Source organism: Penaeus chinensis, chromosome 19 (assembly GCF_019202785.1).
Source record: "Penaeus chinensis breed Huanghai No. 1 chromosome 19, ASM1920278v2, whole genome shotgun sequence".
Taxonomy (NCBI): Eukaryota; Metazoa; Arthropoda; class Malacostraca; order Decapoda; family Penaeidae; genus Penaeus; species Penaeus chinensis.
This window is the reverse complement of record NC_061837.1, coordinates 24,065,844-24,093,002: the sequence shown is the minus strand read 5'-3', so window position 1 is coordinate 24,093,002 and position 27,159 is coordinate 24,065,844. Positions and strand designations below refer to the sequence as shown.

The window sequence follows — 27,159 nt, the reverse complement described above, 5'->3', positions numbered from 1 at the left end:
ACCGCATCGGCGATGGCACATACTTTATATAAATACATATATACATAAATACAAAATAGACATACATATGCACATATAAACAATATATAAAAATCAATAAGCATATATATGTACATGTATACATATATACATGTGTGTACATTTAATGTTTATACATATATTATAATGTTTACAAATGTATGAATATGTAGTCTGTTTACAGATGTATACATATATGACAATATATGTATATATACATATTCATTATTAAATGTTATAATATACATATACATATATGTATAATGATGCATTTCATGGATGGGTCCAAAAGTTTCGTAATACTGGATTATTGGCTTTTATTTTTCGACGGTAAACCGGTAACTTTCCTTGCTATTTAATATCGTCGCTGCAAATATATGAATATACATGTATAATGTATACTTTTAATTTTTATTTTCTTATTTTGTTTTATATAACTGGACAGGTAACTCCGGCAAGGTGGTACCCGCTTAATTTTACCATATTTTGTCTCTCCTGTGATGGAGATTTCAAAAGTAACAATTCTAGTGGATTAATATTCAACCACTCAGTCTGCGTGAGCCTCATCTGGACACGGTAGACCGAGTCAGAACGGTCATCAATGCTCTTACAAAATACGTATGAACCGCTTCCCGCTCAGAGGCTCACACTAAGAGTCCTCATCGTGGTTGAATATATTCCGAGAATCTCGGCGAGAAACCCGGCAATCTCACTATAGAATTGATCCTATAAAGTATGATCTTAACCATTGTCTAAGACATGTTGTCCCAACTTAGTTTTACTGATGACTATGTATAGATACATGTAAATGTTTATATAATATACATATGTACATATAAATAGCCATACATATACATACATGTTTTTCCATACATATATGTATCCACATGTGTTCATATATATGTATATATACATGTATTGGTGCATATAAATATAAATACAATACACACATACATATATATATATGTGTGTGCGTATATACACATGTATATGCATATATGAATGCATGTATGTGTGTATGTATATATATGCATATATACGTGTATCCATATATATTCACATATATATATATACACATATGTGTATATACAAACATTCATATATAGTAGGTCAATATATATGTAGGTATTCATATAGATATATTTATATATTTGTATACGCACACACAAATATATATACTTATATATATTTGCATATATATATTAATACACATATGCATACACACATATACCATACACACACACATTTATATGCATACATATACATATGCACAAATACTCATGCATATATGTATATTAATACATATATATGGATATATGCATATAGCCACCCCAGTATAAAAACCCAGCCAATTACATGTCAACATAGTGCTAAGTAGTTCGTCAAACACTGCATCGGTGATGGCAAATATGTTTTTTATACATAAATATATGTATATACACAAAGCATATATATATACATATAAATATACATATTCATATGAATATATAAATAAATTTTCATATATATATACATATTAATATATTTAGAAATGTATGCATATATATACACATGGTATGTTTGCAGATGTGTACGTTTATATATGATAAAGACTATATGTACATATAAAAAATATATAAACATATTCTTTATCATATGTATCACATACATTTTATAAAACATGTATATAATAAATGGAAATCACATAAACTATACATGTTACATACATAAATATACATATCAATATACATAAACAAATTACATATGTGTGTGTGTGTGTGAAAGGGTATAAGAGGAGGAACCAGGGGTGTCAATTCACGGAGCGCACCTCCCCGTCCGGGCTACTCCTGTGAGGACTTCGTCTTGATACAATGGAACTGTCGAAGTTTTAGATCTAAAGTAAATGACCCTAAATTATTAGCCTCATCCTATGCTCCCGATATTATGGTTCTCCAAGAAAGGCATTTAACACACCTCGTCTCTGACGAGGTCGTTTCGCTGAGGAACTATCATTTATGTCGGAAGGATCGTGAGGGTAGGGGTGGAGGCGGACTCGCCATGTACATCCACTAAAACCTCCCTTTTACAGAAGTGAATGTTGATTCTACTTTGGAGTTTGTAGCATGCAAAGTAAAAATTAATGGCACGTATCTGGCTATATGTTCAGTTTATTGTCCACCTGATAAAGTGACAATCTATGATGAGCTCTTTGCTCTTCAGGAACGTCTGCCACAAAATAAAGTAATTTTAGGTGATTTTAATGCTTATCATACGTTAAGGGGTTCCCTGCGGTTGGATGGTAGAGGTGAGCAAGTAGTTAAGCTGATTAATGAGTCTGATTTAGTCCTTCTGAACGATGGTAGTCCCACGTGGGTGAACGATAATACCGGTAATTTGAGCTTTATAGACATATCACTGGTCTCTTCATCAGTAGCAGTGAAGTGCCTGTGGCACATCATTGACGACTAGTTGGGAAGCGATCATCTTCCTATTTTGATTGAATATTCATGCGACATAGTGAGAGCACCTTCAGTGCCTAAATTTAACGTAAAAAGAGCAGACTGGGTCGCCTTCACAAGAAGCGTCAAGCTCGAACTTGTTGGAGAAACCATTGATAATAAAGTAAACAATATTCAGAATTCGATTATAGAAGCAGCATTGCTATCCATTCCTAAAACTTCGACAGATAGCGTTGAGCATAGAGTTCCATGGTGGACACCAGATTGCCGCAGGGCGCTGTGCCTACGCAATAAGGCCTACAGGCTTTTCAAAAATAACATCACAAATCAGAACTTTTGCAATTACAAACAAGCAAGAGCTAGGGCTCGTAGAGTAATAAGACAGGCAAAAAGAGACTTCTGGCGGAGCTTTCTCTCCACAATTAACAGAAATACAAAAACATCAGAGGTTTCGTCCGCTATCAATAAGAAAAAAGCATCTTTCAAAATTAACATCATTGACGAGGGTAACAATTTGGATTCACCTAGACATTGCTAATGCACTCGCCAGGCAGTTCTCTCATACAAGCAGCTCAGCAAACTACCATCCCGCATAATGCCAATAAAGGAAGCGGCTGAGCTGCAACCTATTCACTTTGCCACAGATGACTTTGATTACAATAAAGATCTTACAGATGAGCTTGTCCGAGCCCTAGAAGCCTGTAGAGGAACATCCCCAGGCCCCGATGAGATTCGATATGAGATGATATAAAGTGTCAATTCACCTGTTTCTTGTGTGTGTGTGGGGGGGGGGGGGGGAGCAAGGTAGGTATATATATAACATATATGTATACATATATATATATGTGTGTGTGTACGTATGAAAATTTCTATTTATCTTTTAAATATAACTGGACTGATAAAATTTACTGCCGATATCAACTTTTTTTAGTTTCAGCAATGATTCTTTTTCTTGAAATCATAAAACAGTATGAGAGGCGAGGTGGATCTCGTTTAATTTGATCATATTTTGTCTCTCCTATTATGGAGATTTCAAAAGTAACAATTCTAGTGGAGTAATATTCAACCACTCAGTCTGCGTGAACCTCATCTGGACACGGTAGACCGAGTCAGAACGGTCATCAATGCTCTTACAAAATACGTAAGAACCGCTTCCCGCTCAGAGGCTCACACTAAGAGTCCTCATCGTGGTTGAATATATTCCGAGAATCTCGGCGAGAAACCCGGCAATCTCACTATAGAATTGATCCTATAAAGTATGATCTTAACCTTAGCCTATGGTTTGTCGTCCCAACAGAGTTTCACTGATGACTATATATAGGTAAATATGAATGTTTATATAATACATATTATATGTATATAAATAAATAACCATACAAAAATACATACATATATATTTTCAAATATATATGTGTGTGGGTGTGTTCGTCTAAATATCTATACATGTATGCATATAAATACACACAATATATATACATATATAAGCATATACATATGACCATATATATATATATATATATAACTTCACACATTTAAGTGTATATATATATATATTTACATATATGAACATTTATGTATAGTATGTAAATACATGTGCATGTAATGATATATATACATATATATGCTTATGTATATATTTCCATACATATACATATACATATAAACATATATATACACTTAACTATGTATGTATACATACATACAAATACTTCCATTATACACATATATACACATAACTATGCATGTATAGATACATACAAATATTTATATTCATACACATATAAATATATAAATATACTCATATTTACACAAAATATTCGTGCACACACACACATATATATGCACATATATAATCTGCATATAAACAAATATGAATATATGAATATATACAAATATATATGCATATATATACATATAGCCACACCAGTAAAATGACCCAGTCAACTACATGATGTCAAAATGGTGCCAAGTAGTTCGTCAAACACCGCATCGGCGATGGCACATACTTTATATAAATACATATATACATAAATACAAAATAGACATACATATGCACATATAAACATATATAAAAATCAATAAGCATATATATGTACATGTATATGTATACATATATACATGTGTGTACATTTAATGTTTATACATATATCATAATGTTTACAAATGTATGAATATATGTAGTCTGTTTACAGATGTATACATATATGACAATATATGTATATATATACATATTTATTATTAAATGTTATAACATACATATACATATACATATATATATATATATGCTTATGTATATATTTCCATACATATACATATACATATAAACATATATATACACTTAACTATGTATGTATACATACATACAAATACTTCCATTATACACATATATACACATAACTATGCATGTATAGATACATACAAATATTTATATTCATACACATATAAATATATAAATATACTCATATTTACACAAAATATTAGTGCACACACACACATATATATACACATATATAATCTGCATATAAACAAATATGAATATATGAATATATACAAATATATATGCATATATATACATATAGCCACACCAGTATAATGATGCAGTTATGATGAGTTATTTCGTAATACTGGATTATTGGTTTTTATTTATCGACGGTAAACCGGTAACTTTCCTTGCTAATTAACATCGTCGCTGTAAATATATGAATATACATGTATAATGTATACTTCTAATTTTTATTTTTTTATTTTGTTTTATATAACTGGACAGGTAACTCCGGCAAGGTGGTACCCGCTTAATTTTACCATATTTTGTCTCTCCTGTGATGGAGATTTCAAAAGTAACAATTCTAGGGGATTAATATTCAACCACTCAGTCTGCGTGAACCTCATCTGGACACGGTAGACCGAGTCAGAACGGTCATCAATGCTCTTACAAAATACGTAAGAACCGCTTCCCGCTCAGAGGCTCACACTAAGAGTCCTCATCGTGGTTGAATATATTCCGAGAATCTCGGCGAGAAACCCGGCAATCTCACTATAGAATTGATCCTATAAAGTATGATCTTAACCATTGTCTAAGATATGTTGTCCCAACTTAGTTTTACTGATGACTATGTATAGATACATGTAAATGTTTATATAATATACATATGTACATATAAATAGCCATACATATACATACAAGTTTTTCCATATATATATGTATCCATATATATGTATATATACATGTATACGTGCATATAAATATAAATACAATACACACATATACATAAATGTATGTGTGTGCGTATATATGAATATATGAATGCATGTATGTGTGCATGTGTATATATATTTATATATATATATGCATATATGTATATGTGTATCCATATATATTCACATATATATATCTATATATATATACACATATATGTGTATATACAAACATTCATATATAGTAGGTAAATATATATGTAGGTATTCATATAGATATATTTATATATTTGTAAACGCACACACATATATATGCTTATATATATACACATCAGAGGTTTCGTCAACTATCAATAAGAAAAAAACATCTTTCAAAATTAACATCATTGACGAGGGTAACAATTTGGATTCACATAGACATTGCTAATGCAATCGCCAGGCAGTTCTCTCATACAAGCAGCTCAGCAAACTACCATCCCGCATTCCTGCCAATAAAGGAAGCGGCTGAGCTGCAACCTATTGAAAAAGAGCCTATACCCCATGCCTAGCCTAAAGGCAGAAGCCCACAGGGTCATTGCAGCCATCACTTCTCCGGGTAGTAGAACATACTACACGGATGGATCGGTCGATCCCTTGAGCCACACTGCAGGCGCCGACTTTGCAGCAAGGGACGCCATGCGATCCATGAGGGTAACAGACAACGCCTCCTCGCTACAGGCAGAGGCAGTTGCAATCATGGGAGCCCTAGGCCACGCGTCCCTAAGGGAAGGACACGTGGTCATACACACAGACTCCAGGGCAGCCATTGACTGTCTTCAGCACAGCCCACCCACAGACATCTACCTACTGACCACGATTCTCACAATGGCACAGAGAATTCTTGCTCAGGGTAGAAGAATTATCATCAACTGGGTCCCAAGCCACATCGGCATCAGAGGGAACGAGCTTGCTGACAGACTAGCCGTCGCTGGCATGGGTATCCCCCAAGTCCCATGACGATAAAACCGAGCTGAAAATTACTTATGGAGAAGTGTGCCTTGGTCGGTCGTACCTTCCTACGGCAGCTTCACAGAGAGGAAACGAGAACCTCCCCCTCGGCCAGCTGGTACTCAGACGCCACAGGCTATGAACCACTGGCACTCTCTGAAGTAAGCAACAGAGGTACCGAAGTCATTCTTCACAGAATGCGCTTAGGTTACCACGGTGCATGGCAGATTATCCCAACAATCGAACGCGATGAAAGGTGCTGCAAGCACTGCGGCGAGGCGAACGCCACACTAGTCCACTACTTAGAAAATTGTGACCATACACAATTCCTGAGACAGGGACCGCCTACAACAGCCGCCGTGCTGGTAAAGAGGCTATGCGAAATGCTTACACCATGGCGGCAGGAGCGCCTGCTGGCAATCCCGCCGCCACGGTAAGCACCGAGTGTCAGACAACTCAATGAGACAGCCGTAAAAAGCTGACATAGGCCGGGCCATATTTAGAAGGCCCGGGCGAAGCTAGAACTTCGCAAACCATAAAGAAGCAACCTATTCACTTTGCCACAGGAGATGACTTTGATTACAATAAAGATCTTACAATGGATGCGCTTGTCCGAGCCCTAGAAGCCTGTAGAGGAACATCCCCAGGCCCCGATGAGATTCCATATGAGATGATAAAGCATCTTAATCATGATGACATGATTAAGTTGCTAGAAGTGTACAAGGAAATTTGGAAAAGCCACACTTTTCCAAACTCATGGCTCTTCGCCCACATCATTCCCATATTGAAAGGAGAGGGTAATCCCAGATTTGCCATCTACCGCCCAATTGCGTTGACAAGTTGCTTATGCAAGGTCATAGAACGAATTGTTAATAGTAGGCTATTGCATTTTTTAAATTCCAGAAATTTGCTAGTTGACGAGCAGTGCGGCTTCCGAAAGGGACACCAAACTCTCGATCAACTAGTAAAGCTGGACAGTCATAATCAAGAGGCAACTGCCAAAAAAGATTATTTGATTTCAGTATTTTTAGATATAGAAAAAGCCTACGACATGACATGACGATATGACCTACTCAGAAACTTTTATGCTTTTGGATTACATGGAAACTTGCCTTGTTTTATACAAAATTTAAACTTTTGCTGTCAAATTATTTTCTGACATTGTCACATTTTCGAACATTTTTGTCCAGGCAAACGGGGTCCCACAAGGAAGTGTCTTGTCACCAACATTATTTTTTATGCATGACATCTTACCAGCTCCTCCTCATAAGGAGGCTAAACTGACATGGTAGACAATAATAAAGAAGTTTCAAAGTATACTTCGAGGAGTTTAGTAGTCTAAAAGTGAGACATTATCATGGAAGCAGAAGAATGTTATGTAGCGAAATATAAAAATCAAATATACGTTATTATAACGAACAAAAAAAATAATCATGCCATTAAAAGGGTCTTTCCCAGGGATGTCAAGGGGGGGAGGGGGGGAACCCCATGCTCTATTTGCCTCCCTTCAAGGTCTCCTCCCCCCCCCCCATACCCTTTTAAACCTTTCTTGTTCACTTTGCTTATCTACCCCCCTTGCCCCCCCCCCCCCACACACCTCAAGAAACAGGTGAATTGACTTCTTAATTTCTTTGTTGGATTTCTTGGCTATCAACAGCGGCATGTGGCCAAGGTTATTAAGACAATGAGTCATATTTATTCTACGAATCTATATAAGTTTTGTCTCCCTTAAAAAAGTGATTACTTTACTGATGATTTTTTCATCATCTGCTAGTATGTTTAATAATATGAATTCTTTATTTTTTATTCTAAAATAATTTTTGATTGGTTGTCTTTGGTTTGTATATTTAGGGCATACTATTAAAAGGTGGTTTATAATTGTGCTGGTGTTGCAAAGCTGGCATCGTGGAGGCTATTTTTTTTCAATGTAGGGAGTGAGGTGGGTAAGTCTTGAGGTGTTGACCCTAAGGCGGGCCATCACCACCTCCTCCCTCCTTTCCCTTCCTGTGGGATTTGTCCCACAGTTCAATAGTGTGCTTGATTTTGTTTGTTAGTTGGAGGCTGGTCCACTCACTTTGCCACATAAATAAATAAATAAATAAAGAGGTGAATAACAGAAGGGGGGAGGAGGGAAGGTAAAGTGGTGAAAGTGTAAGTAGTAGATTAATAGAAGGGGGGCGACATCCCTTGCATGTCGTTCTTTGCTTCTGCTTATCATCATGAGGTGAGGAGGGAGGCAAGTGTTTGGTAGTGTTGAAAACGTATTTATGATTTAATTTTTATTCTTTTTATTCTTTATTTTGATTTTTATGCTGGCAAAACGAGTGAACAGAAATTATTAACTAGAAAACTTTATATATATATAATTATATTGAACAAGAACAAGAACAAGTATTTTTTATTGGTTTTATTTTATTATTTTGTATCTATGAACTAGAACCAAATATTTTTTTTGTTAATTTCAATGTTTTAGTTGGTTTTTATTTTTGTAGTTTTATACTGTGTTTTTATGTAGAGGTGGCAGAAACACAGAAATTACATGGCAGATAAATATGGATGATGAAGGGGAAAAAAACCAAAAAGCACTAAGAAAGTAAAAGGTAGAGGGTGATGATGGTAAGGTGCAATGGGTGGAAGAAAAAAAAAATGGATATCTTGCTATGGAACCGAATAGAGTGTACGAGTTAACATCTGTGGGGAATTTGATGTTGTGACAATTGGGTCTGACTTCAAAGAGGGAAGGGGACGAAAGAAGAGCACGAAATAATACTTAATACGTAACATAATATAATAATGGTGTTACGGGTGATGGCAATAGAACAGTAACAAACAGTAATCAAAGAGGAACAAAAGATACGAACGAAAAAAAAAAAAGGTGACTGAATATTTGCAGAACATTAGCATAAATTGAGTAGGAACAAAAGGGTGGAACAATAATATAATATGACAATGATAATAAGGCTTTTTTTTTTTTTTTATTATTCACTTTGCCACAGATGTAATTTTGCTTTTATAAGAGACACAAAACACCTGAGATCTGTACGAACTATGGTAGTGCCCAGATTACCAGTTGACCCGGCTAATTTGTCAGCCTGTTCATTGCCATGGATACCAGAGTGGCCTGGTACCCATATTAGCTTGATTGATTTGTTGGCACCATGTAACTTACGAATGATATTACCCAGCAGCTCATTTTTAGTGGTTTCTAAGGACTGTCCATCAGCTCCCCATTTATTACCAGGAATGCACTTTAATAAATTTAGTGCTCTTTGACATTTATTCTTTAACTGACCAATGTGGTCTTTCCAATTAAGTCTACTATCAAAAAGTAGACCAAGAAATCTAGCAGAATTTTGAATTGGTATTGGGTAGTTGTCTAGAGTTAGCCTGATAAGAGGCGAGGTGGATCTCGTTTAATTTTATCATATTTTGTCTCTCCTGTGATGGAGATTTCAAAAGTAACAATTCTAGTGGATTAATATTCAACCACTCAGTCTGCGTGAACCTCATCTGGTCACGGTAGACCGAGCCAGAACGGTCATCAATGCTCTTACAAAATACGTAAGAACCGCTTCCCGCTCAGAGGCTCACACTAAGAGTCCTCATCGTGGTTGAATATATTCCGAGAATCTCGGCGAGAAACCCGGCAATCTCACTATAGAATTGATCCTATAAAGTATGATCTTAACCATAGCCTATGGTTTGTCGTCCCAACAGAGTTTTACTGATGACTATGTATAGGTAAATGTAAATGTAAATGTAAATGTTTATATCTATATATATACATATGTATATATAAATAGTCATACAAATATACATACATACGTATTTCCATACATATACGTAACCATATATGTGTGGGTGTGTTCGTACATATAAATATAAACACATATTTATATATATATATTTATATATGTACATGTATATATATTCATGTGTATATATACATGTGTGCAATATATGCACAATATATATACACATATATATGTATATGTATGTGTATTTTATATATATACACAAATAAGCACACATGTATATATCTATACATATATGAACATTTGTATATAGTATGTAAATACATATATATATCTATACATATATGAACATTTGTATATAGTATGTAAATACATATATATATTCATAAATATATTTATATATTTGTATACATACATGCAATCTAATCAATCTTATATATGTATTTGCATACATATATATGCATACACAATATACACATATACATACCTATGTATGCATACATACATACATACATATATTTGCATACATATACCCATATATTTATATATACACACAGAATATTCATGCATATATATAAGTATAAATATATATAAATATATATATATATATATACATATAACCACTCCAGTATAAAGACCCAGTAAACTACATGTCAAAATGGTGCCAAGTAGTTCGCCAAACACCGCATCGGTGATGGCACAAATATCCTTTATATACATAAATATATACATACACACAAAATATACATATATATGTATATATAAACATGATATATACATATATACATGTATGTGTACATATATACATGTATATATAATGTATACTCATTTATATATATATACAAATGTATGTATATGTAGTATGTTTACAGATGTATATGTGTATATATACACATTCATTACCAATGTTATATATACACATTATACATAATAATGTTGTGCACACGGACATGGATGGGCGAAAGAGGAACTACCTAGTAAGGGCATGATTTCGTAATACTGGCTTATTGGCTTTTATTTTTCGATGTTAACCCAGTAACTTTCCTTGCTATCTAATATCGTCGCTGTAAATATATAAGTATACATATATAGCGCATATTGTTTTCCCTATAACTGGACAGGTTTCAGCAATGATTTTTTTTTCTTCCTGAAATCTTCGAACAGTATGAACAGGCAAGGTGGCTCCCGCTTAATTTTACCATATTTTGTCTCTCCTGTGATGGAGATTTCAAAAGTAACAATTCTAGTGGATTAATATTCAACCACTCAGTCTGCGTGAACCTCATCTGGACACGGTAGACCGAGCCAGAACGGTCATCAATGCTCTTACAAAATACGTAAGAACCGCTTCCCGCTCAGAGGCTCACACTATGAGTCCTCATCGTGGTTGAATATATTCCGAGAATCTCGGCGAGAAACCCGGCAATCTCACTATAGAATTGATCCTATAAAGTATGATCTTAATGATAGCCTAAGGTTTGTCGTTCCAATAGAGTTTTACTGAAGACTACGTGTAGGTATATGTAAATTTTAAATATATGTACATATAAATAGCCATATATATACAACCATATGTATTTCTATACATATATGTATCTATGTGTTCATAAATGTACATATACATATATGCATACATATATATATAAATACAACACAATATATATACATACATATGCATACATACATATATGCATATGCATGTATGTATGTGTGCATTTATAAATAGGCATATTTGTGTATCCATGTATATTTTTATATATATATATTTGTACATATATGAACATTCACATATAGTAGGTAAATACATACGTAAGTATTCATATAGATATTTGTTTATATATTTGTATATGCACACACATATATATGCTTATGTATATATTTGCATGCATATATCTATACACATTCATACATACATACATACATACATACATACATACATACACACACACACGCACACACATACATATGCACAAATATATTTCTTATATAAATATATATGCATATATATACATATAGTCACCCCAGTATAAAGACCCAGATAACTATGATGTCAACATGGTGCCAAGTAATTCGTCAAACACCGATATCGGTGACAAATATGCTTTATATACATAAATATATGAATACACACAAAACATACATATAAATATATATATTCCTATATATAAACAAATGAATATATAAATAGAAATTTTCATATATATACATATATATGCATATATATGTATACATATATATGTTTAGAAATGTATGCATATACATATATATGGTATGTTTACAGATATGTAAGTATCTATATGATAAAGAATACATGTATACATATATAAAATATATTAACATATTCTTGATCATATATATCACATACATTGTATAAAGTTTGCAAATATAAAATATGCAAACATACATTTTATAAGACATACAATAAATATATATATTATAATATATGCATATAAATGGAAATCATACTAACTATACTTTTTTTTTTTTAAGCCATTCATTCCACTGCAGGACATAGGCCTCTCTCAAGTCACTATTGAGAAGTTATATGGCAGTGGCACCCTTGCCTAATTGGATACCCTTCCTAATCAATCGCGATTCGGCGCGCTGACACTTGTGCCACGGCGGTAACTTCCCCTACTATACATGTTACATACATAATAATACATATCAATATACATAAACATATAAATATACATATAAGAGGAACCAGGGGTATCAATTCACCTGTCTCTTGTGGGGGGGGGGGGAGGGGGGGGAGCAAAGTGAACAAAAGTTTAAAATGGTGGTCGGGGGTATCGTACTTCTATATCTGTAAACATACCATTTATATATGCATACATTTCTTAATATATATATGTATACATGTATATGTATACATATATATGTATGTATTGAAATTTCTATTTATCTTAGCTCTCCTATGATGGAGATTTCAAAAGTGACAATTCTAGTGGATTTTTATTCAACCACTCAGTCTGCGTGAGCCTCCTCTGAACACGGTAGACCATGCCAGAACGGTCATCAATGCTCTTACAAAATATGTACGAACCGCTTCCCGCTCAGAGGCTCACACTGAGAGTCCTCATCGTGGTTGAATATATTCCGAGAATCTCGGCGAGAAACCCGGCAATCTCACTATAGAATTGATCCTATAAAGTATGATCTTAACCATAGCCTAAGGTTTGTCGTCCCAACAGAGTTTTACTGATGACATGTATAAACATATAAACGTAGTGTGTGGATATAAATATACACACACACCTAAGTATATCCATATATATATGTATGCTACATACACATGAATTTACGTATAAGTATCCATATATATGTGCATATATATATGTAAATATCCATATATATATACATTTACATATACATATATGCATTTACATATATACATATATATGTATATATATATATGCATTTACAAATATACATATATATATGCATTTACATATATATATATATGCATTTACTTATATACATATATATATATATTTATGCATTTACATATATAGATATATATAAATGTCCATGTATATATATGTATATTTAAATAAATTAACATTTCATATATGTATATTTAAATATATGAACATTTTATATACATATATTTAACACGCACAGATATATTTGTATACATACATACATACACACAAATATATATAAATATATATATATACACATTGACACAAACACAGTAACGTGAACACTGTCCTCACTGTGGCTGTTTTCCTTTTCATATATATACATACATATATATCAATATATATACTGATATAGATATATGTGTCTTATACGTTGAAAATGGCAGAGGTGAAAAACCAAGATCTGGGACAAATGGGATTAAAGTTTCAATACATATTTTGCCAAAATACAGAAGAGATTTAAAAGAAAATGCTCTTATTCTCGACCCTTCATATATGCATATATATATATAAAGACATACACATATATTTATATTGATATGCATATACATATATATATGCATACATACATTTACATAAACATATAGATATATACATATACAAATACACACACAGACATACATACATACATATATAATCCTATATATAAATTCATATATATATATATATATTCCTATATATTCCTATGTATATATTCATATATATATTATTATGTATATATTCATATATATATTCATATATATATTCCTATGTATATATTCATATATATATATTCATTTATGTATAAATATTCATATACTTATGTATATATATTCATATATATACATATATATTCGTTTATGTATATGCATATTCATATATATATATATGATATATACATATATTCATATGTATAAACATATAGATTCATGTCTATATATACATAAATATTCATCATATGTATATACATATATTCATATATATAGATTCATATATGTATATTCATATATATATATATATTCGTATATACATATTTATATATATATTTGTATATATATATATATATTTAGATATACATATATATTTGTGTGTGTATATATATGTATTCCTCTCTCTCTCTCTCTCTCTATATATATATATATATATATATATATATATATATGTATATAAAAATATACATGAATATATATATGAATATATGTATATATGAATATATATCTAAATATATCTAAATATATAGATGAATATATAGGAATATGTATATTGATATATATGGATATATATAATATTGATATATATGGATACATATATATGGGTATTTATGGATATATATATATGAAAATATATGGATATATATATAAATATATATAAATGTATCAATATATATATCATATATATATACATATGTATATATATATTCATATATAAATATATTCATATAAAAATACATATATATATGTTTATATATTCATATATACGTAGTCATATATATAAATAGATACATTTATATATACGTGCTCATATATATGAATATGTATAAATTTACATATATATTTATATATATATATACAAAAATGTATTTAAATATATATATATATTCAAATATACATATATATATTCAAATATACATATCAATATGAAAATATTCATATACAATCATATATATGCATATAAATATAGATATAGATATATATATCCGTAAATAAAAACATATATGCATGAATATATATATATATATATATATATATATATACATATATGAATATATTTATATATGAAAATATATATATATAAATACATATATATTTGAAGATATATATATACATATATATATATATATACACATATGATATGAATATATTTATATATGAAAATATATATATATATATAAATACATATATACATATAAATACATATATATATGAAGATATATATAAATACATATATATGAAGATATATATATGTTTATATGAATATATATATATGTTATATGAATATATATATAAATACATATAGATATAAATACATATATATATATGAAGATCTATATAAATACATATATATGAAGATATATATACGTTTATATGAAGATCTATATAAATACATATATATGAAGATATATATACATTTATATGAATATATATATAAATACACATATATGAAGATATATATACGTTTATATGAATATATATATAAATACACATATATGAAGATATATATACGTTTATATGAATATATATATATATATATATAAATACATATATATATAAATACATATATATATATATAAATACATATATATATAAATACATATATATATATGAAGATCTATATAAATACATATATATGAAGATATATATACGTTTATATGAAGATCTATATAAATACATATATATGAAGATATATATACATTTATATGAATATATATATAAATACATATAGATATAAATAAATATATGTATGAAGACCTATATAAATACATATATATGAAGATATATATACGTTTATATGAATATATATATAAATACATATAGATATAATTACATATATATGAAGATATATATAAATACATATATATGAAGATATATATACGTTTATATGAATATGTATATATGAATATATATGAATATATATGAATATATATATGAATATATATATGAATATATATGAATATATATATATATATATGAATATATATATATATATATGAATATATATATGAATATATATATATGAATATATATATATATATATGAATATATATATGAATATATATATATATATATGAATATATATATGAATATATATATGAATATATATGAATATATATATGAATATATATATATATGAATATATATATGAATATATATATATGAATATATATATATGAATATATATATAAATATATATATTCATATATATATATTCATATATATATATGAATATATATATATGAATATATATATATATGAATATATATATATGAATATATATATATGAATATATATATATATGAATATATATATATGAATATATATATAATATAATATATATATAAATGAATATATATATATGAATATATATATATGAATATATATATATATATGAATATATATATATGAATATATATATATGATATATGAATATATATGAATATATATGAATATATATACAAATATATATGAATATATATATATGAAAAATATGAATATATATATATGAATATATATGAATATATATATATATGAATATATATATATATGAATATATATATATATGAATATATATGTATATGAATATATATATATGAATATATATGAATATATATATATATGAATATATATATGAATATAGATATATGAATATATATGAATATATATATGAATATATATATGAATATATATATGAATATATATATGAATATATATATATGAATATATATATGAATATATATATGAATATATATATATGAATATATATATGAAAATATATATGAATATATATATGAATATATATATGAATATATATATGAATATATATGAATATATATATGAATATATATATGAATATATATATGAATATATATTGAATATATATATGAATATATATATGAATAATATATGAAAATATATATGAATATATATATGAAAATATATATGAATATATATATGAATATATATATTAAATATATATATTAAATATATATATGAATATATATATATGAATATATATATAAGAATATTATATGAATATATATATATGAATATATATATATGAATATATATTAATATATATATGAATATAAATATAAAAATATATGAATATATTCATATATGTATATATGTTTATATATTCATATATATGAATGGTAAAACATTTTCCCATGTAGATACTATGGTATGAATATATACATATACATATACATATACATATACATATATATATATATTTGAATATATACAAATATATTGTTATACATATGTACGGATATTTATATATAAATATATAGATATGACTATATAGATATGAATATATATACATATATGAATTTATATATATAAATATATATATATGAATGTGTAAATATTTATAAATGAATTTATATATATGATTATACATGTGAATATATAAAAGGAGTCAATTAGTAGACCTTACCTTATTTCACCTTTCCTTGAATTGGTGGGAAAAACATATTTTTTACTAATGCTTTGAGTATTCATGGTGTTATTTTTATTGTAAATATTATAAACATTAGTTAATAATATTTATAAACTCATTTTGAGCAGCAAAATGAGATAACGTAACATATTTTCATAAATATAGGAAAAAAGTAAACAGATGAGACAGGCAGTACGTACTTGCTATGCCCGTCAGCTTTGGGATATATATTTTATATATATATATATATATATATATATATATACATATATAAATATACATATATAAATATATATATCTTATATTTATACATGATATATATGTATATATTTATATACATACATATATGAATATATATATTTATATATATACATATATGAATATATATATTTATATATATTTATATATATTTACATATATATTTATATATATCTATATATATAAACATATATATGTATATTTATATATGAACATATAGATATGAATATATATTTGCAAATATAAATATATACACAAATATATATATTCATAAATATATGAATACATATGTGTGTACATAAATAAAAATATGCATATATATGTGAATATACATATATGTATATATATATATGAACATACATATGAATATACATACGAATATAAATATATGAATATATACATACAAATATACATATATGAATATATATATGTATACAAATATATGTGTATGTATATATACACATATGTGTGTATAAGTCTATGTATCTATACAAAAATGTATATATATATATATATGTGTGTGTGTATATATATACACATTTGTGTGTATAAGTCTATGTATATATACATATATGTGTATATGTATACATACATGTGTGCATATATATAAATATATATGTATATGGGTATACATATTTATATGTATACATGTATATGTATATAAATGAATACATATTTATATATGAACACATATTTATATATACATAAATATGAAAGATAACACTACACATGAACATGAAAATTACTGTTCTGCATGTAATGAAACCCGAGAGTACTGCTTCGGAACATCTTATTTTCATTGTCATTTTCCTTACACTTTCTAATTGTACTTCTTATGGTTTTCATGAGAAGAACAAAAAAGACCAGTCCCCAAGATCACGGCGATTGGTGATTTTAACACGGTTATTTGAGTATTACTGGATATTTGGTTTGGTGTCGCTAGTTAATCCCAGGATACGATTCTCTACTAATCATATGAAAAAAGATCTTATAAAAAAATCCATGATAACAAATGCAACAACTATATGTCGACATGCGATGCAAGAGCCAGCGATTGTAATTCTAAAGGAATAACTTCCAACCCTTCAACTTTGTAATGAATTACCATAATAATAAGACAACTGCTACAGATGTTACGTATTTCTTACTACTTACGTTATTTTTCTGTAGCTCTGTTATTTTCGGAGTATTGTGCTTTAATTTTTAGTTTAAAACGAGGATTTCGGTGAGGTTTCATTTATCCGTACCATCTTTAATGGACTACAGTGTCTTGCATCAATACTTACCTCTCATTCGACTGGTATTGCTGTAGATGATACTCTTGGCAAACAATCACGTATATTGATATTGATTCGTGATTAATAAATAACTGAACACGTATCACAATTACTTTCTCGTGATTTGAGACATTTGAATCTATCGAAATCATATGCACATTCGAACATGCTATTACACAATGACACAACAAGTACACAATCGCATTTAACGTTTGTTGAATTTACGAATGACTAATTACTTTTTAGTTGTTGTTTTTTCTGAATAACGATGAGTAATCACACATTAACATTCACTTTCTTTCCAAGGGCAACTGAACCTTTCCACGAACTGCGATGCGAAATACGAGTGAGGCCCATTCTTATGATTGGTTGACTCGTGGCACCCATGTCGCTCATTGGCTGGCTTATGTAAACACTGCCGAGACAAAGAAACGGATTACAAATGAAAGGCAGTAGTTCGACATGGTAGTGTGTTTTCTCCTTTCAAAATGACCTGTTATTTAACCGAAATTTCTGTGAAACTGCTTTTACTTCTTAAATGATGGCTATGGAAATGAAAGGCATTGCAACTAAAAAACCGAGGACAGGTTATAATGTTAAAAGTAGCAAACTACCGCAAGTATTCATTCCCCCTTTCACTCGAACTGCTGCCTTTCCATTTACTTTATAATTTACCTTAGAATGATTTAGGTTTCCCACTCTTACATGACATCGATGAATAGCATATTAGGGGATCTGATCAAATACGTTGATTTTGAATATAGGATGCGCGTTAACCTCCCTTGTTGAATTCACGAATTTCTAATTACTAATGTTTTTTTTTTTCTTCTAAAACTGAATAACAATGACTAATCACACACACACACACACACACACACACACACACACACACACACACACACACACACACACACACACACACACACACACACACACACACACACACACACTCACACACTCACACACTCACACACTCACACACTCACTCACTCACACACTCACTCACTCTCTATCAAGGACAATTGAAAAATGTCCCGCATACACAGCGGCAGTTGTTAAGCATCATTACCCCAACAAGTACAATAGGCCGGCCGCTTCCCGTAATTCATCTCAATAGTTTGTTGTTAACGTTACAAAAAGTAGTTATTGCTCTTAGTGTTGTATGTCAGTCTCATACATAATGAGGAAGTGGAAATGTTAGTGTTGGGTTTGCTTAGTGTTAGTTTAATTAGTGAATAGTTTAACTGTTGTCATTAGCTGTGCTAGCCAGTTTAAGTCGTGTATGGTACAAAGGATGAATATATGATGTGCGTCATTTGTGCGTTTGGTGTGGTTTATCGTGTACTGCGTGTACGTATGTTCGTCAAGGTCGTTTGAGATCCGATACAGGATAATTTTAAGTTCTGTGTTGGAGGTACTGCGTACGGTTGTGTAGGTTGTATATGCAAGCAAGCGCGTTTGTTCCTTCTAAATTCATTACCATATTTTTTTCTTCATAGTATTTAATATTTTACGCTATGTGAAAAATTAACAGCATAAATCCAGAGTTAAATCACATTGAATTTGATTGGGCCTGATTACTGATTTATAGTATATATACTTGTTTCCTTTTATTATCTCCATTATAATTTACGTGTGAAAGTATGAAATGCTTATATCATACAGTCCCTTAAGCAAGGGAAATGTGGAAAAATATACCATTAATATGCTTACAATAATTTAACTCATAGTGAATTAAGAATGACCTGACTATGTATCCCTAACCGACCTCGAAGATAAGGCCTGTTAACCAAACTCATAACAAGATATTTTTCCCCACCAGATTTCACCCCTACCGCAATTTTTTTTTCACATTTGCGAATTAGGAAATGTTATGTTGTCAGGACATTTCTCTTTTAAGTAACACATTTGCCACTTCCTGGAATTAATGCTTAATGCTGAATTGCTAACGTTGAAGTTTACGTGATGTCATCTGCTAAACTCTTATAAGATTTCCCAGAAATTAAAAGTTTATTAACCACAATCAGCATTTTGCACCGGAAGAGATGTCGATTCATTTGTCATTTATCTCGCCTAACCTTAATTGACCCCCGGAATAAGGGCGCCCTAATCTGACAGTTGACCTGACAAAGCTGCAAGGAGAAGTGGATCCTCCTTTTCTTCTGTGTAATTCAAGTTGACCTTATTCCTGGCAAACAATTCCCTACACACGGCCTTGATCCTTGGTACATATATGGAAAGTAAATTATCGCCAGATCTCCATCATATCTGCAGTGGAGCTTATCATCACCAGCAGAGGAGGCCGGAACCTTCGTTGTAAAAATCAATAACTCGTACATAGTGATGCACAAGTGACTAAATAATTGATAAACGACTAGTAAACATTTTACTTGTTCCCTTCCAGTAGTGTGAAATAGTAAACAATAACAAGACATACGATATGATCGATCCAATTCATAAATTCCACAGCAAACACTAAGTAAGGAAATGCCCGCCTGCATAAAACCGCAAGCAAGGAAATGTCCGCCTGCAGAATGGTCAAAACAAATAAATGTGTAAGACATCAAAGGTCATATAACACTATGGTAAAGTATTGTGACGATATGGGTAAAAATGAGCTAACGACTAGGCTAAGTGAACATAAGGGGACGAAGAAGAGAAGGAAAAAGAAAGTAGGAGAAGAAAAGACCATGCAAAATTAGTTGAGGCGAGGGCTGAGGTCCAAGGACAGGGGTGATCCCCAGCATTGGGCCTCAGTCCCCCTTCTCCTAAGTACCCCTACGACAACAACGAGTTCGGGATTGAAGGGCCGCCCACACAAATCTTAAAATAAGAACATATCCGCTTCGACAAAACCATCAGGAGGGGACATGCCCGCACGACAAAAATATATATATATACCAATTGAATTTTCATATCAACAAACTGCATCAAATTGGATTTTTATCTGCGTTGATTCTCTTATTGTGGTAATATATATTGACAAATTTACATATTAATCATGACCTGAGAATCAGATTCTCATGAATTGGTATAAAAAGATATATATTTATCATTTCCAAGAGAGAGGCGGTACCAATGTTTTGTTTACATTCTCGTATTACCTAAGGCTTGAATGGCCTGGAGTAAATCTCGCTAGAAACAGTTCACCAAGTTTGGAATTTTACTTCTATTCATGAAAAGTATTAGTGTCTATAACTTGCTGAGGTAACTAAATAAATATACATTGGTTGCAAATAACACAATGTGTATTAACGGGTAGCTGGTGGGAGTGGGGCTGTATCCCAGGCATATAAGGCAGATATATAGATTATGTTACAAATGTCAACACACGAGTTATGTGGATGTTTATGTGTGTATGTAAGTATGTATATATATATATATATATATATATATATATATATATATGTGTGTGTGTGTGTGTGTGTGTGTGTGTGTATCTATATATATACACTTATGCACACACACACACATACCTGGTAAAGAGAAAAAAACAATTTAATTAGAATTCGATGGTTATTAATCTTGGCGAAAACATAAGTCCTTGTTTGTAAGAGGAGAAAAAAAAATTGAATTAGCCATATTTTGTTAAAAAAGTGATAAAAGTAAAATTTTCTGAACATATTTTTCAGGTTTTCAATTAAAAATAAAACTTAATAATCTGAATATTTAGCACTATATTCATTGTCATAACATAGATTACAATTTCCAGAGTGAGTCGAATAATAAAGCCAGAAAGATATGTGGATGTATATGTTTATGCATATATATATATATATATATATATATGTGTGTATGTGTGTGTGTGTGTGTGTGTGTATACATATACGGACATATATATATGCTTGCATTCAAAATATATGTGTGTGTGTGTGTGCGTGTGTGTGTATGTATGTATCTAAATATACATATACATATACAGTGTGCTTGCATTCACAATATATATATGTGTGTGTGTGTGTGTGTGTGTGTACATATGTATGTGTTTGTGTGTGTGTGTGTGTGTGCATATTTATATATGTATATATATAAGATAACAAAATAACAACAGGAAAAGCAGAAATAATGATAAGAACAACAAGTGTTCGGTTTATTCTCATATTCAAAAGTTTACCGTTTCTCTGCGATGTTACCGAGTATTTGTATTGATCATAAATCAGGATAGATAATGATTATCATAATGATAAGATGTGCTGATAACTAAGTCCCGAAAAAAAAAAAAATATATATATATAGAGAGAGAGAGAGAGAGGGGGGGGGGGGGGGGGGGGAGCAGAGATGCTCATATTAGAAGCGCCGCGAATGAATTGCCGAGTAAATGGCATATTTTCGTATACTGTCTACAGATTTATCAACAGTTTACACTATTAACGTCAATACTGCCATGCAGACAAATCGCCTCTTGTAGTTTCTGCAAAGTGGGCACCCGTCACCCCCCCACCCCCCCTGGGCAGAACGAATATTTCCTCCCTCCCTTTCAAAATATTTACAAAGTGAATAATGCCCATTACATTTTCGGAAAGTCGGAAACTAAATCAGCATCCTGATTTTGAAAGTTTAGTATAGGTCACTTTTTTTTTTTTACAGGTAAAGACAAGTGTGTAAAACCCCGCCAATGAGAAGTAAATAGGTCAATGTTTTACCACCAAAAATAGCGTAAAGACTAACTTGTAATAATTCAATTTTATAAGCATCAGTCGTGGTTTTATAGAAAGTAGACACACTCAAAAAGCGCAATTTTGACACTGGCCCCTTTGGTGTTTATTCAGAGATGTTAATGATGATAGTAATAACAGATACAAATGTTAATAATAATCATAATAATTATAATGATAACAGTAATGATGATAACCACAATCATAATAATGATAATAATAAGAGTAATAATAATGATAATAATAACATTAAAAATGATAATAACAATCATTGTAATTATAATGAGGATAATGCTGATTATAATAATGATGATAATAACTACAATAACGATAATGATATAATAATCATAATAACAACAATAATAATAATAATAACAACAACAATAATGACAATGATAATAGTATCTAATGACAAAGATTATAATGATAATAATAATAATGATAACCATACAATAACAATAATAACAATAACAATGATAATGATGATGTTGATAACAAAATAATAAATGAGAATAAACTGAAGACGAAGAAGTATGAGAAGAAAAATATGAAACAAATAATAATGACAGTATTAGTAGTAATGATAATGATGGTATTAATAATAATAATAATGGTAATGATTATATTGATAATAATAGTAAAAAGGATGCTTATAATGATATTGGTCATAATAAAGAGAAAAATGATGATAATGATAATGATAAGAACGACAACAACAATAATAATAGTAATGATAATAATAGTGATGATAATAATAATAATAATAATAATAATAATAGTAATGATAATAACAATAACAATAATGATAATAATGATAACAATAACAACAACAACATCAGTAATAACAGTAATGATGATAATAAGGGAAATAATAATGATAACAACAATACTAATAATGATGATAATAAGAAGTAATAATAAGAAGCAGATAATGATATTAGTAATACAAATAATACTGATGGTAATAATGTTGGTAATAATAGTAATAATGATAAGGATGATAATAATAATAATAATAATAATAATAATAATAATAATAATAATAATAATAATAATAATAATAATAATAATAATAATAATAATGATAATAATAATGATAATAATAATGATAATAATAACAGTAATAACAATAATAAAGATAATAAAAATAAAAACGACAATGATGATGATAACAATAATAATAATAGTAATCATAATAATGATATTGATAATGATATTGATGATAATATTAATAATAATGATGATAATAACAAGAACAAAAATAATGATGATGATAATAGGAAAGATGGTAATAATTATAATAGTAATAATGATAATAATAATAATAATAATAATAATAATAATAATAATAATAAACAATGATAATAGTAATGATAATAAAAACAATAATAATAATGATAATAATAACAATGATACTACTACTGATAATGATAGTTAGGATGATGATAATGAAAATATAATGATAATAATAATTAAAATAATAATAATAATAATAATGATAATAATAATAATATATTAAAGATAATAATTGTTATTATTATTATAATGATAAAGATAATAATAATAATACAAATAACAACAGTAATATTAATGGTATTGATATCACCAATAATCAACTGCAAAAAATCATCACCAGTGTATTTGTAATCAGAGCATCTCATTCACAATTTAATCAACACTTCAGTTAACAAAGATTTTATCATTATATTCAAGTTCAACAAAGGACCAAGAGGAGCGATAAGTCAGTCCTTCGCCGAGACACAGGTAGAGTCGAAGCGAAACGTAGACGGTGAGAGAAATAGAGAAGGAAAGGAGAAATAGAGCGAGAGAGAAAGTCCAACATGAGAAAGGTTCTGCTAATCTTCAGAAACACGTCGGACGGCGCTGAGAGAGGAATCCTGGCGGTCGACTTCCGGGAATTCTTATGGCGGAAGGAGGCTTGGTCTCGAGGCTCACCGGTCGTTCCTCCTCGCAGCGCGTTAGGCGAGATGATGGACATTTCGAGAAAGACAGAGGTCATTCTCGATGGAGGTCGCTTGTTCGCCGAGTCTGCCAAGCAACCGACGGCGGTGAAGGACTGCGGGCAGGGGCGTGACAGCTCCGAAGCGGGTGACGAATATCGCTCCTACAAGACGCGGTTCTGGGTGTTGGCGCTCTTCTCCCTCATCAGCTTCGTGCAGGTGAGAGCTGTCCGGTTCGATTGCCATCGAATTGGGTGCCATTTGCATTTATCATAACTCGGCGTTTTCTTATAAGCCTTTATTTATCTAACAGTCTAAGTATCGACTGGTTTCTCTATTTAGACAGATACGGTAAATATATTATTTATACGTAGACGCAGACGCAGACGCACACAGACACACACACACACTCACTCACTCACTCACTCACTCACTCACTCACTCACTCACTCACTCACTCACTCACTCACTCACTCACTCACTCACTAACTCACGCACACAGATACTTACATGTGTGTGTGTGTGTGTGTGTGTGTGTGTGTGTGTGTGTGTGTGTGTGTGTGTGTGTGTGTGTATGTATTCTATCTATCTGCATATAACCTAAGATTAAATACGACCCCACAGTCGGAGCCACGACAGACCTTTTGAATAATCAGCAAGTGGTTCATCTCTGTGTCCAATGGCTCCATGTAATTATTGCTCATATTTGTATTTTACATAAACAAGCCTTTCAAGTGGGCATGTGTCTTGTACACACACACACACACTCACAGAGAGATATATATACATATATATACATATTATATAAATATATATATATATATATATATTGTATTTATATATACATGTACATATATGCATATATATGTATACATATGGTAGAAAACCCACAATGTTAAACTAAAACTAGTTTTACATTGTGGGTTTTCACCATTCATGTATACATGTAAATATATATAATATATATGTATATATATTGGGTTTATATATACATGTATATTACGCATATATATGTATACATATAAATATATACTATATATATGTATATAT

General features: G+C 29.8%; 6 non-coding genes across 6 annotated transcripts; all 6 read right to left on the bottom strand.

Moving 5' to 3' along the window:
* Window positions 1-560: 560 nt before the first annotated feature.
* On the bottom strand, window positions 561-761 carry LOC125035546. Its single transcript, XR_007115831.1, has one exon. It is a non-coding gene; the product is annotated as a small nucleolar RNA U3 (small nucleolar RNA).
* A 2,760-nt stretch (window positions 762-3,521) lies between these two features.
* Window positions 3,522-3,722, bottom strand: LOC125035482. Its single transcript, XR_007115772.1, has one exon. It is a non-coding gene; the product is annotated as a small nucleolar RNA U3 (small nucleolar RNA).
* Window positions 3,723-5,320: 1,598 nt separating this feature from the next.
* Window positions 5,321-5,521, bottom strand: LOC125035548. The gene has a single exon (XR_007115833.1). It is a non-coding gene; the product is annotated as a small nucleolar RNA U3 (small nucleolar RNA).
* Window positions 5,522-10,123: 4,602 nt separating this feature from the next.
* On the bottom strand, window positions 10,124-10,324 carry LOC125035489. Its single transcript, XR_007115778.1, has one exon. It is a non-coding gene; the product is annotated as a small nucleolar RNA U3 (small nucleolar RNA).
* Window positions 10,325-11,654: 1,330 nt separating this feature from the next.
* LOC125035483 lies at window positions 11,655-11,855 on the bottom strand. The gene has a single exon (XR_007115773.1). It is a non-coding gene; the product is annotated as a small nucleolar RNA U3 (small nucleolar RNA).
* A 1,503-nt stretch (window positions 11,856-13,358) lies between these two features.
* Window positions 13,359-13,559, bottom strand: LOC125035545. The gene has a single exon (XR_007115830.1). It is a non-coding gene; the product is annotated as a small nucleolar RNA U3 (small nucleolar RNA).
* Window positions 13,560-27,159: the final 13,600 nt, after the last annotated feature.